At 43.4% G+C, this 14777-nt stretch overlaps 1 protein-coding gene across 2 annotated transcripts in view; it reads right to left on the reverse strand.

Annotated features, from left to right (window-relative positions):
* pear1 (platelet endothelial aggregation receptor 1) overlaps window positions 1-14102 on the reverse strand; it is a 34721-nt gene extending 20619 nt beyond the window's left edge. The window contains exon 1 of one of the 2 annotated variants that reach the window (XM_048261544.1): window positions 13844-14102. The gene's annotated coding sequence lies outside the window, so the exon portion shown is untranslated. Of the gene's footprint in view, window positions 1-2989; window positions 3037-13843 lie in introns of those variants that run through there. The other variant, XM_048261546.1, reaches the window with a different exon arrangement.
* Between the last annotated feature and the right edge of the window lie 675 nt (window positions 14103-14777).

Genomic DNA, 14777 nt, shown 5'->3' on the forward strand with positions numbered 1-14777 from the left:
TTTTAGAGTTCCTTGGGGAAGTACTTGGGACAAAGAGGGGACAAATAGGGTCCTGGCCATCTAAAAGAAATGTCATACTTTGAATGATCCAAAATAGTCGATCTCAAGCATTGCAACCAATGACAGAACCATATCATACCCCTTACAGTAACACTTACTCATCTGCTATGACTAAATGTGTGGCCGTTAAGAGGAGGACTCACTTGAGTCATTTGGAAAACCACAGCTCTGTCGGCGACTTGCACAGCAGAGTGCTAATAAAGCCCTAAGCCTGGTTCCTGTAAAGCAGAGAAACGGCTTGTAATCTTCCCCCTCTCCTCCTCCTCCACCTCTGGGGGTTTTGGGGCTCCTCTGCCCTGAGCCCAAACTGCACATTCAGCTCCTCCACCGCAGCCTGTCTGCCAGGCTCTGCCGACTCACTGTAACACACACACACACACACACTCACACCACTTCACACACACACACACACACACACACAAACATAGACACACTACTTCACACACCACACAGTGGTTTGGGGCTGAGAGGGGGACTGAAAGGGTGGGGGTGTATGGTTGGGGGTGTGTGGTGGGGTGTGTGTGTGTGTGTGTGTTGGGGGAAGGGGGGTTACCCAAGTTTGGGGTCAACGAGCCTGCATCTCATGATTTGGTGGTACACACCACACCCAATATTTCCAACTTATATGGTTTGATATTTAAGACATAAAAAAACAACAAAAACAACAGTGCAGTCTTGGTTTCTGACGCACGGTGAAGATTACATGCTCTGCTAAAGAGAAGTGCAGCCCTGCGCTGTTATTCTATCATTTATGCATGAAATAAGACTTGTTTACTCATCCTATGAAAGTTGGGGCTATTGGGGAACAGTGGAACATAAAACAAACAGCAAATTTTTGACAGTGCATGCCCATGTGTGTGTGTGTGTGTGTGTGTGTGTGTGTGTGTGTGTGTGTGTGTGTGTGTGTGTGTGTGTGTGTGTGTGTTTGTGCATATGTGTGTGTGTGCATATGTGTGTGAGCAACAGGCCATATATTCAGGATGGTCCTTAAGTACTCCCCGATCCCCTGATCCCTGACTGTAAGTGGACAGTGGTGGAAATCTGACTTGGCAGGTTGTGTGTTTGTGATGCGTCCCCTGTGACCCGCATGACAAAACGATGATGAAGGAGCGAGAAGGGAGATGCCGGACAGGGAGTTCTTCCTCCCTCTCTTTCTCTCTCTCTCACTCACTCTCTTTTTTCCCTTTCTGGAAGCGCGTTGCTCTGCTGAGTGAGTCCCGAGGCCAGTCTTCTTCCATCAGCTCAGGGATTTATGGGATGACATCGCCTCCCAACCCCAAAACAGTCCCCCGCACCAGGCAAAACACCTTCACCCCTGTGATTTATATGTGGGCATTTTCTGCTTGCGCAAGCCTTCTGTTCTGCAGTTAAAAAAAACAGGTAGAAAATAAAAAAACATGATATGCTACTTAAAGGTGCAGTCCGCTTGATAAGGGAGCATTATGGGACCTTGAAATGCTTGAGGTTCTTTTTCATATAAAGGATCCATAGCTGATCAAAGGTTTCCCATGGCTAAAAAGGGCCATTAATACTATGAAATGGATCTAACTGACCAAAAAGGTTCATCATGAAGTTCTACACAGAGTTTTGAAGGTTCCAGCAAAAGTAAGTGACATTCCAGAAGTATTTTTAAATCTGTTATGAAATATTCAATAATCTATAAAGTACCAAATGCATGATGAAAAAACCAAAGAAGACCAAAACGTATGCGGTCATATGTTTATCTGGTCCATTATAGACATCTGTGAACATGTTTATTTCATCAGATGAACCCTGTCTAATGACTGCCCTGGGTTGGATTTGGTTATAAACTTCTTGACAAAACTGGGCTGCAGCTTCATGTGACTTGACCAGCTGAGGCAGACAAACCATGGTGGAGTCGGGGGTTTGGTACCGAGCTCTCATGGACCATTAATTGGGGGTTGCAGCAATGGAAAAACCAATAAAAGCAACTTTATGTCATTCGCCACTTGGCAGCTTGTCACACACACACACACACACACACACACACACACACACACAGAGGCCTGCACACATACACACAGATATATGCACACACACTCTTTCTGTCTCTCTTTCACACACACACACAGGGCCCTGAACTGTATGCAGTTTAAACAAAATAACAGGATATGTGCTGCCCTTCCTCCTCTACACCATGGCTGCTTCTCTCGGCCTCTCTCCCTCAGGAGTACATAGCCACACGCTCCCTCTCTCTCTCTCTCCACCCCTCTCTCCCTCCCTCCCCATTCCTCTCTCTCCATCCCTCCCTCCCTCCCTCCCCATTCCTCTCTCTCTCTCCCTCCCTCTCTCGTTCACTCAGCGCGTGGAGGCCAGGTCGCCCCTCTCTGCTGTTGCAACAGGCGGCACATCAAAGCCCCGAGAGCACGTTTTTGCGATCTGGATTCTGACTTTTTACACACGACCACACCTTTCCTCCCCGCTCTCTCAGTTCCTCCCAAACCGCCCGGCTGTGTCCCGGGCCCGGACGCTCAGCGCTGTGTGGTGGTGGAGGAGTGTTTGTGTTGGACGCCTGCACGCCGATGTGCTGGGCCTGGCCCTTTGTGTCCAGTCCAGGAGCTTGGAGCGGCAGGCTTACGTCACATCGGACTGAGCCGCCAAAACTGAACAGGGAAAGAGGCTGCACAGGTCCACGTATGAGTCTATGGAGCTACAGCTGTGTGTGTGTGTGTGTGTGTGTGTGTGTGTGTGTGTGTGTGTGTGTGTGTGTGTGTGTGTGTGTGTGTGTGTGTGTGTGTGTGTGTGTGTTAGTGTGTGTGTGAGTGTGTGTGTGTGTGTGTGTGTGTGTGAGTGTGTGTGTGTGTGTGTGTGTGTGTGTGTGTGTGTGTGTGTGTGTGTGTGTGTGTGTGAGTGTGTGTTTGTTTGTTTTGAAAGAAAATAAGTGCAAGAATATCGCCAAGACACTCACACAGAGAGACTTTAATTTCCTAGCCATCTTTGGTAATTCTAGACAGGTGAAAACAGATGTGCTTCCTATCAGAACCACACTCATGAGCGTGTGCTTGGAGATTAACTGCGTCCCTGTGGAGCGCCGTCTCCGGTTTTCTCTGGCCTTTCAGTCTCTTGCTGCAGCAGAGAGAGAGAGAAGAGAGAAAGAGAATGAGAAAGAGAAATAGAGAGAGAAAGAGAAAGAGAGAGAGAGAGAGAGAGAGAGAGAGAGAGAGAGAGAGAGAGAAAAAAGACTTCATGTGTGTGGCTCAGAGCTGGTGACTGCTTGTTTTTCCTCTGCACTTGAAACCATGACCACAGACAGAATGACTGCGGCTGTCTGTGGCCTCGAAGTGCGAGGGCCCCCCACAAACACAAACACGCGTTCCTGTGTCAACATAATGGCACCCACCCACACACACCCGTGCACGTGGGTCGTACCCTGAAGAGCCGCAGACACGGACACACAAAGTAGCAAACCAGACACACATGCACATACACACATGCACATATACCCATGCACTCACCGCAAGAACACCTCTGCTTTCATAACCTCATTCGTCACACAACCAGGCTTACTGTACAAGGCGTGCACATGTAGTGGGGTGGCCCAAGTGAGGTTTGAGCCTCTAAGGAGGACATGACCATAATTACATGTGTCGTAATTTCTGCGGACACCAACAAGCACGGGCACATAGGACATTCTTTTTTCCCCCCCAAAAAAACTTTCACCAGAAAAATATAGGCTTTCTGTCTGTTTACAGTGCGGGTTGATGGATGCTGAAGCTGAAGATGGTGATGTATAGGTCTGGACTCAAAGGGAGTCCATGGAAGCTGTATCACACCAATGCATTGTAGGAAATCAGAAGAGCATAGAGGTATAGAGAAGCCGAACAACTGAGGCTCGTTACAGTCTACAATATCAGTGCCATGAACCATGCCATCGGGTTTGATAGCCTACATAAAGTCCAGTTCAGATGGTCTGGAATAGACTAACATTGTAAATGTTTTTCATCCTCTCTGGTCATTCTTCAGACTTCATGCAAATTACATTTAAGTGGAGGGATCGCATAACTTAAGTCTTTTGTGTGCAAAGGCAAAAGAACTCTGTGGTGACTGGCAAGCATTTGAATCACAGAAGAAAGGGTTGTAATTTAATGACTCAGTCAATATTATCTCAAAGTAATTACAGTGCATGCAAAGCAATGCACTATATTGTTATTCATTGACTTCTTATTACAGAGGGTGCAAAGCAATGCTCCGGTTCCATTTTTGTGCAATTTATACTTTTTCAGATATTAACTGAAAATCAATTCAGTTCCTATCATAGACTTTCTTTTGGCCATTGTATCATTATATTAGATCACACTATAATCATCATCATATTAGGTCAATCAAGCTAGCTTGCACCGGTGTTCGATTGACTTCTGCAGCAACTTCAAAGGCACATCTATTGGGAAAGACATAAACCATACTGACACTGGCGTTGGCGCTACTGAGGATGTAGCTTCAAATAACACACCAGAGGAGAAAGGCAATCTTGAGACAAACGCACCCTAAGGTTGCCTTAATGACTGCACTCAACAGAACACCAGGGTTCTGACCTCAGGTATGATTGTGGCAAGTTGTTTAAAAATATATATATCAAAAGGTTTTCTGCTTTTTGTCTATTTTGGTGAATTGTACAACCCCAAATCAGAAAAAGTTGGGACATTGTGTAAAATGCGAAAAATAAAACAGAATATAATAATCTGCAAATATCATAAACTCATATTTAGTTGCCAAAAGGACACAGCCAACATATCAAATGTTGAAAGTTACAAATTTGACTATTTCATGGAAAATATATGTTCATTTTGAATTTGATAGCAGCAACACATTTAAAAAAAGTTGGGACTGGGGTAACATAATGCTGGAAAGGTTGTTAATGATAAAGAAAACAAAAGGAGGAATGTTTCACAACTAATTATGGTAACTGGCAAAATGATTGGGTATGAAAAATAACATCCCAGAGAGCCAGAGTCTCTTAAATAAAGATGTAGGGGTATTCATCACTCTGTGTAAACCTGTGTGGACAAATGGTGAAAACAATGTAATTTTAATGCTTCTTAACATGAAATTGTGAAGTATTTGGGGAGTTAATCATCTACAGTACACAATATCATTAAAATATTGAGAGAATCCAGAGAAATCTTTGCAAACTAAGGATAGAGCTGAAAAATATTGCATAGACGTGGTCTTTTGGACCTCAGATGTCACTGCATTAAAACCAGACTGTAAAGAAAGTCATTGTATGGGCTCAGGAAAACCTCTGATAACCATTGTCTATGGGTACAGTTTGATACTCAATTCAGAAATGCTAGTGTAAACTTAACCATGCAACAGCCAAAATTGTATTTAGATATGATACAGAAATACCACTGTCTTATCTGGGTCTGAGCTTGTTTAAAATGGATTCAGGTAACATGGAATGTCCTGTGGTTAGACCAATCAAAATGTGCAATTCTTTTTGGAAATCATGGACTCATCTGGGCTAAAGAGGAGAGGGCCTAACCAAGTATCCAACCTATCCAACTTGTTTAAGTGCTCACTTCGAGACCCAACATCTATGACAGTGTGGAGGTGCATCAGTGCCTACAGCATTGGCATCTTGCACATCTGGCAAAGCACAATCAATTCTGAATGATGTATACAGGTTTTGAGCAACATATACTGTCATCCAGACAATGTTTTTTTTTCAGGGAAGACATTGAATATTTCAAAACAATGACAACATTAATTATGCACATATTTAAACAGTATTTCTCCATAGAGGAAAAGTACAGATGCTAAAATGGCCTGTCTGCAGTCCAGATCTGTCAAATTAGATGCATCATGAAAAACATGATTAAGAATAACTCATACTGTAGAGCAACTGAAATCCCATATCAGGCAGGAATGGGACAATATCTAATCCACAAAACTTTAGCAACTGGTCTTCTCAGTTCCTAAACATTTACAGAGGTAAACATTTCCTGTCCCAACTTTTTTTTAGACATGTTGCTGGCATGAAATTCAAAATGATCATATATTTTCCATGAAATAGTCAAAATTTTCAACATTTGATATGTTGTCTATGTCCTTTTTGCTGATAAATATGGGTTTACAAGACTTGTGTATTATCACATTCTGTTTTTATTTGCATTTTACACAACATCCCAACTTTTTCTGATTTGGTTGTCGAATTAAGTGATAGGCTGACTCAAACCTTCCTGTATATCTTAAAGAAATGTCTTCATTTCAGGGCAGTTACTCTGAGGAAAGGACAGGCATTTATGATGGCAAGATTCTGAAGAACCAAGATGCTGTGACACATGTTAGTGAAGTGCCTCAGAGCTTGAGTATAACGTCAGCATAATATTATATTTCCGACATGACTTCATGAGATCATTGTAACGACACATTTTGCCACGTCATGATAATCTGATTGAGCAGAGCCCTGATGTGATGCATGGTGCTGATGATGAAAAGCTACTGGAGACCCCAGGCGTTCAGGAGAGACCAGCACAGCTGACACCAGAGGCCCTACAGCCTTTGCCTTCCTCTGCAGTGTTCACCTCTACAGCCACAACAGTAAGATGCTCACCTACTATAGGCAGATGAAGTGACTTGAAATGAGTTCCTCTGCACACCAGACCTTACTTGGCCACATATTTAGGCAGTAAAATAAGTGCAGAGGTGAAAGCCCTTAAGCTAACACGGCCAACTCTCAGCGAACTGCAACGCAGAGCCTCAGAACTGCAGTATATTCTGTTTCAGACAAATGACTTAAAATACAAGAGTTTCTTGGACTACCGTACATAATAATGTAATCTAGAAAAATTCCACTGAAATGCCAATGGCAACAGTCACTGAGCTACGGGCCTGAATCATCAGATGCTTATCAGAACGGACACACTTCCACGTCTCCTCTTCCTGCGCACCGGTCCGCCCAGAAGCCACTGGAGGAGGAAGAGGAGAAGAGGGAGTAGAGGGAGGAAGGGAACAGGAAGCCCAAGGGGCGAGCTCTCTCTTATCGGACTAGTAAATTCACACGCGTCCCTGAGTCACGCTGTCGTGGCAGGCTGAGGTCACTCACCACAGAACGCTTCTTGGCTTATCATTTATGACTCATTTCACAATGACAACACAATCCAAAACAAACTGGACAGCCAGTAAAATTTAGGCAGTCCCCATGTGCCTCTGGGGAAAGTATATGACATCAAAAGCTCCCTGTTTGTCCAAATATGGTAGCTAGACTATAGTATGATTATGACAGACTGTAAATTCAGTGTCTGGTTTAAAGGACCTTATATTTGTGGAGACTTCAACCACCTGGAATGTCAAAACAGACCAGATGTGAGGCCTTTTTTGTCCTTTTTTTGTCTGTGAAAGTGCTGCTTGTTAAGTTGAAAAATGTACTATATCCATGGGTGCCATATGTCTCCTTCAACGCAGGCCTGGACACCCCTCCCCTTGACATAGATCTACAGGGTCATGGAGCAAACTACAAACTCAGTCAAACACCGTAGAGAGCTATTGGATCTTTTCTTGGCATCTTTACCAGGTCAGGCCAGAAATGTAGAAAAAAACTCCAAATGCTGGAGAGACATAACCAGCCGCTGCCAAGTATGACCGATTGGAGACTTGATTCCCTCTCTGAGCTCCACCAAAATACACAAGAGTGTATGGACACCCCTCCCCTTGACATAGATCTACAGGGTCATGGAGCAAACTACAAACTCAGTCAAACACCGTAGAGAGCTATTGGATCTTTTCTTGGCATCTTTACCAGGTCAGGCCAGAAATGTAGAAAAAAACTCCAAATGCTGGAGAGACATAACCAGCCGCTGCCAAGTATGACCGATTGGAGACTTGATTCCCTCTCTGAGCTCCACCAAAATACACAAGAGCTGAATGAGGTCATGGAAGTTGTCCTGGAGATGCATTCAATTAGAACTCAAGCTCTCCCTCTCAATAGCAAAGCATACGATGCAGCGTTCATCCGACCATGGAGCACAATGCTGAGTCAACACTTTATATTACATAGGTTATGTTTCTATAGGTTCCCATGAGTAGATGCCAACAGAAAATGTGTTGACAAACCAAAAGCAGTTTAGTCAAGCAATCGATGCATTTAAAACATGAGCATATGAAAAGTTATAGATGCGATACTACTGCTGCAAACATGTCTCTCTCTACCCTGCTCAGTTACTCCTCCAAGCTTTGCACAGAAACGTCTACAAAGAAAACCAGCTGAACACTGTGGGTGGGGACAGAGGGACCTACACAAAAGTGTGTGTGTGTGTGTGTGTGTGTGTGTGTGTGTGTGTGTGTGTGTGTGTGAATAGGGGGTGGTCTGAATATCCCCCTCATTCCAAGTTTGAAAAGCTTTGCAAAATATATTTTTGTCATTTTGCCTTTGTTCAAATAGGACAGTGAAGAGCAAGTGGGAAAGAGAGGTGAGGTGGGATTGGGAAATGGCCGCAGGTCGACCCAAATGTGGTACGGACGATGCAAGTGCCTCTGAGCTCAACAGCTCCCCAGCAAATTTCACTTTCTGCGGAGACCACTCGGGAGGCTGGGTGTGGACTCAGAACACATGGCTCGCTCTCGGCGCATGCAGCGTGCCTGCATGCAAACCCCAGCTCCTCTGTAAGCCGACAGGCATATCACTGGCCTCAAATGATGGACAAGTGATGAGACTTTTTGCATTATAGGCGTTGGCATGCCACGAACACGCTATAGAAGAGAGAGCACAAGTTGGGGGAAAAAAAAAAAAAATCTAGTGGAAACATCTGGTTTGAATGAAAAACACTCTCTTGGCTGGTAAGTTTATTAGCAGCCCTTAATACAGCCCAAAACTCATTTAGGCTGTTTGTCATGCTTGAATGTGTTTTTATTTGTTTGTTTTTTTGTGTTATTGCTTTTTTATTGGCCCTATGTCTATGCCATGCTTCCTGTTTGCTGTATAGCAATAGGTGTCTCCCATGGGAATCTACCTTAGAAACTAACCCATTTTTGAAGCCAAGAGGCCTTACAAATGGATAGCCAAACCCCACAGAAACAAAGGACAACACAAAGCATTGTTTCACCCATGGACACAGAGGGCATATGAAAGCTGAAACTGCCCTCTTAAAGCATTTCTGCACATACACTTCACTTCACTTCGCATATCTTTAAGATTGACGGGTTAATTTCTTTCGTGCCAAAAACAGCATTTGGCATGTACTCAATTTGATTAGGATGTCTCATCCTCGATAAGCCTTTTAAGTGTGTCATTTATCACTGGATGGTTTTTGAGGGTGAACGAGGGTGAGCCCTTCTTGGGGGCATGGGGAGTACCTCTGGTACCACACAGTATCAGTCCCCTCTCTGACTTTATAGAGTCTCCATCCCATTCCCGGCCCGTAAATTCTTCCCGTGTTAAACCCCGCTGATTTACTGGCCTGGCATCCTACGGTGTGCTGCTTTTCTGGAGGGTGAGCAGGAAATCTGTAGCGTATTAATGCAATGCGCTTTTTTTTTATAAAACATTTTTTGACACACGGCAAAAAAAAAAATATCACCAGATGTGGCTTTAATCAACACATCTGGAAAGAAAAGGAGGACATCGCTCCCCCTGACCTTGGAAAATTCTTAAACAAAACACTTGGTGCACTTTGTCTAACCTGAAGAAGGTGACTTCTCGAAAAGGTTCCAAACGGCCCCGTTGACTCCAATAGAGCTCCAACTCCAGCCAGATCATTATGCACTATATAGAGAATAAGGATGAACGTGTGCACCTCAATTGCAGTTACATAACTGGACACACCAGGGTCATGAGTTCACTTTGCAGAGAACAGAGGTGCTACCACATTGTGTTGTCATTGTCCACGGTGCGTAGCTACGGAAACAAGAGTTTCCATAACATAAACAGGAGTCTGAATGTATAGTTTTTAGCCCCAACCAGTATCAGTTGTGATGCAACTTTGCTCAGACTGCACTCAGAGGTCAGTTACTTCAGTGAAAGAAAAAATAGCTTAAAAGCTGTTCCTGTGTGTGCAACAAGTTGCTTTCCTAGAGCCCCCTAGCCTGTGGACAGCCTCTCACAGACAGAAATAACAGGAAGGCAGAGTAGGGGGCAACAGCACTGCCAGCCAGATGCCACACAAAGGATGTCCTGGGCAAAACACAGAAGCAGGCAGAGAGAAGAAGAATGGTCAGGAACCTGTCCTGTTTGGACGACCCCCCCCCCCCGACCCCGACCAAAGAGGAAAAGTAAATAGAAGAATGGATACTTCCCTGCTGAAGACACTTCTCAAGAAAAGGTTTTCACTTCTCACTACAAACCATTTTGAGCTACTGGGCTTCACTTAGTGAACTATACCGAATCCCCGTATCTTTATAACAAGCAAACTATTAAGCCCAGAAAATCAATATATTGCAATTAAACTAAATTGTATACAGTATATCATGAATATATCCTAATTTCTTTTTGAATGCACAGTTTAATTATGCTACTACACAACTTAATGACGCTATAAACGTATTACCAATAGGGTAATACAACAAACCTATGAGTCTATGCCTTTCTCTAATGACCACAGCAGATCTGCAATGACCTAGTCTCGACAAAAACAACTGCACTTCTCATTTCTTCCTCCCCTCTCGGGCCCTGGCATGCTGCACCCGAGGCCCTCCTGGAACACACAATAGGGAGCCAATAGGAAACATCTTGACAGAGAAGCCAGGTCTGCATCCCATTGTCCTTTTCCTCTGAGCAGTAAACAGCAGCAAGGTGGAAATCCATCTGTATGCAGCCAGGTTAAACACAACACACATACAAATGCACGCACACGCACACACACACACACATTTTATAGCCAAATATGCCAGCTACAACTCTACTGGGATCGTGTGTATTTACTCATTTTCCATCTTCAATCTTGTCTATTGTTTTGGAAACGAGACGATGAGACTTTTCCACTCTCTGTTTCCGCTCACACACCGGCTGACTCTCACTTTTTTATTTCCTGGTCTGGAAAATGGAAACATCTGAGACTAAGGGAGGATAGTATTGAGAGAGAGCAAAAAAATGCTTCATGATTTAGCATTGAAGTGTCAAGGTGCAACTGTGCTAAGGGGGAGTATCATGCAGTATTGATGTCGAAAATGACTTCATCACCCATCTCCAAGGCAACATAAAAAGACCTCTGCCAATTCGGCTTTGGTCACTCTGTTAAGAAAACAAGAGCAAAAACTACTAATCTTGTGCTGACTGTTATTCCCTGAAATGAAAAACAAAAATGAGATAGACATTGTTTTTTACCACACAAAAATATAAGGTTTCTCAGTGTTCCAGTAAAGAGAGTGTGCGGGGCACAGTCAGGACTTGGCGGCACCCGTGCGCACACATTTTAATTGCAGATGTCTCCAGTGCACCCCGCAAAATGCAATCCAATGAGAAAACACAAGCAAACGGCAGGAAAGACCCTCGCCACAGCACAAGTACTGTGCGGTCACTCTGGCCCCTCCGATCCCCCAATCCCACCACTCTCCTCTTCTCCTCTCGCCACACTGACTTTGTAAACGCTTATTTGAGCACGGGTCGTGCCAGAATCTACTGTGGCGCAGAGAGAGGGAGGACCGAGAGAGAAAGAGAGAGGGGGAGAGAGACAGAGACAGAAGGGAGAGAGTAAGGAGAGAGAAACCCTAAACCCTGCGACCTAACTCCAGAGAGTGAGAGACCGAGTGGAACAATGAGAGAGGCAGCTAGAGAGAGAGTGAGAGAGAGAGAGAAGAGAAGAGAAAGAGATGAGAAAGAGGAGAAAATCAAAACCCCCAAACCCCACAGCCTGACTCCAGCCGGATCTGCTCTAAATTATCTGCGTGGCTGCCGCACACATGTGTTTCAAAGACTTATATAAGCACGTGGCAGGAATATTAAATACTGCCCCTCGTCTGTTAAGTACACCACAGAATAACGTTTTCAGGCTGCTGGCTCCTCAGCCTGGGGCATGAGGTAAAATAGACTCTGTTTGCCTGTTTGCTGTTTGCCTAAGATAAAAATCAATGTCACTTTAATGTCCATGAGTTACATGTCCCAAGAGGACAATTCCCATTTCTTAAAGGAGAGAAAATTCGATCAGTAGCCTACCTATGAGAATATGCTGACTACACACAGAGAACAATATAGGGGCCATGCCATAACTATTAAAGATCAGGATCTGTCATGGATCAAAGGTTCAATACATCTTAAAGACAATAGAGAAGCCATCACAGGATACACACGGGACCCTTTTCTGGTGAGCACAACAGCAAGGTGCTTTTAGGTGAGAACTGCTCACTATGTGAGTGAAGCACTTAAGTTATCCCTTCCTTCCAAGACCACCGCTGTTTTATGTGCTGCCAATGATGAGATCTAATTTCCCAGACAAGTTCATTCACAAGCCTACCCTACTGACATACATAATTGTGTGGCTTGACAGAGCCAAAAATATTTCAAGGACTGAGAAGTGTTAGCAGCGCACCCGAAAGCATCATTTATGACACGGCTTAGGAAGGCCCACTCTTTAGAACGTTTTAGGCTGTCCATTATCAGTTCCCCTTAAAAGCATTTACCACTCAGGTTAACACGTAAAAACAATCTGGCTGTGCACTGTGTACCTCATAAAAAGAACATATGAACCGAAACAATTTGAGTTCTATGTATTATTTATAACTCAAGAGTCCTTGGTATTGATATTACAAATAATTTGTCCCCTTGAAATTATAAGGTTCTGCATTCTAGTAGCAGTTCTGAGATATTGAGTTTTAGAATTCCATAGAGTTATATTGATAAGAACAAGTATTTAGATATAATGTCCAAAAATGCATACAACTTCAAGAAACACTGAAGTTGTCACAGAATAAATATGTTAATCACTCCATTTTGACAAAAATGCAGCATAGAGCCATATAATTCCAAGGGGACAAATTGTATAACGTTTTTACATTAAAACATGAAAATGAAGTAGGCCTACAAACCTTTCCTCTATAACACACACCACAGCCCTATACAGTCAGTCAGAGAGGTCCACAATATAGTTCTGATGTTTCTCTGAAGATTAACCAACTCAGAAACTGCAAATGCACACTGTGACAAACTGGTTTAGTTCCAGATTTTAGATTGGGGCTGACTTTCACAAACAGGATTACAGTGACTCACTCAGAAAACTGTCACATGGTTAAAACTCCTTGTCACTTTCCTGACACAAGTATGTCTAATCTACCAAATATGCTGGCCCTTCCAAAACCTGAAGGTCAGTTAATTGCCCATGAAAACACCTTTACAATATATTGAGAAGATGTGGAGGCTATCCATCCCTGACGCACAACAATAGGCCAACGTGCACCAATGCCCTGTCATTCCAATAAATTTAATGGTGTCCAAGACACTCAAATTGATAGCTGATTGGAATGACCTGGCACATCCAGACATTGACACTGACCATCACTTAATGGCGTCTCTTTTAAGCAGCTTAATACTGCGCGCTTGGTGGCACACAGACATGGCATATAAATCACCTCATGACATGAGGATGCATTATGCCAGAATGGCACAGAAAAAATGACAGTATTTTATTTAGGATATGCATCTCATTTTAAGACTAAGAAATACAAACAAAAAGGTCTATACTGAGGGACAGCTGTATGCGCAATGTCTCGGAAAAGTAAAGTGCGGTCATGTTTATGATATGTAGCTAACGATCGTGATCCTTCCAACTAAAAAGAAGAAGAAGAAGAAGAAGGAATAGTTTTCGAAATGATAGTCCCAGAAAAAAAAGTCCCTTACCTCAAGGAGCATCTGCTTTACTGATTACTCTCCGTAACTGTATTCTATTGTTTCCTCACTCCAATGAAATTTCCAGAACGACGTCTTTACTGTTGCTGTTAAGCGCGACTTATAGCAATTAATAAAAAACACAATCCAAAGACATTCCGAACGTCATCATCAAAAATGAACATACAAAGGCTCAGAGAAGCCTTTCACGTATAAGCTTTCTAACTTTGGCAGCGCTCTCCCTGTTTCAAGGGGAAGTAAAATTGTGACAGGAAAGATGTTTGGGTAGAACGCCTCCTCCCCTTTGCCTATGCAAGTTTTCTCCGTTTTCACATCAGACTTCCTTCGGTTACGCTAGCCTTGAAAGTGACCACTGATAGAGAACCCCCGTCCCTTGCATAGGCTAGATCATACTATTAAACAAACAAAAAATAAGCATGCTAATTAATTGCATTGCTCCGTGGCAAACATTAAAAATAACTTGGAATGATAGAGCAATAATCGTCATAAAAAAAATCCATTGCATAACCATCATCAAAGCGCACTCAAAACTGCCCGGGGTATACCGGTTTAGAAACATGCAGATTTCATTCTAACAAACCCATGCGGCCATGCACATGACTTATGTGTGATGACTGTAACTTGTGGCATGGGTAGCCTTGTTGATGAAATACGTGACAGAGGTAGAATGGTTTCCAGATAAACAAGCGCTGTTAACGGGATAGGTCTAAGCGTTTTTTTTTTTCTGCCAGGACCGGGTTCAGGCATTGTGTTTTCTATAGGCTAGCCTAAACCTACGACATGTGTGTCTTGAGTAGCCTAAACCTACAACAACTTGAGGAAACTAGACCCCTGCTAGTTTCTAGTTAAGCGGCTTAATACTGTGCGCTTGGTAGATTGTATGGCACACAGACATGAAATATAATTCACCTCATGACATGAGGAT

The sequence above is a fragment of the Alosa alosa genome, chromosome 13 (genome assembly GCF_017589495.1).
Source record: "Alosa alosa isolate M-15738 ecotype Scorff River chromosome 13, AALO_Geno_1.1, whole genome shotgun sequence".
NCBI classification, from domain to species: Eukaryota; Metazoa; Chordata; class Actinopteri; order Clupeiformes; family Clupeidae; genus Alosa; species Alosa alosa.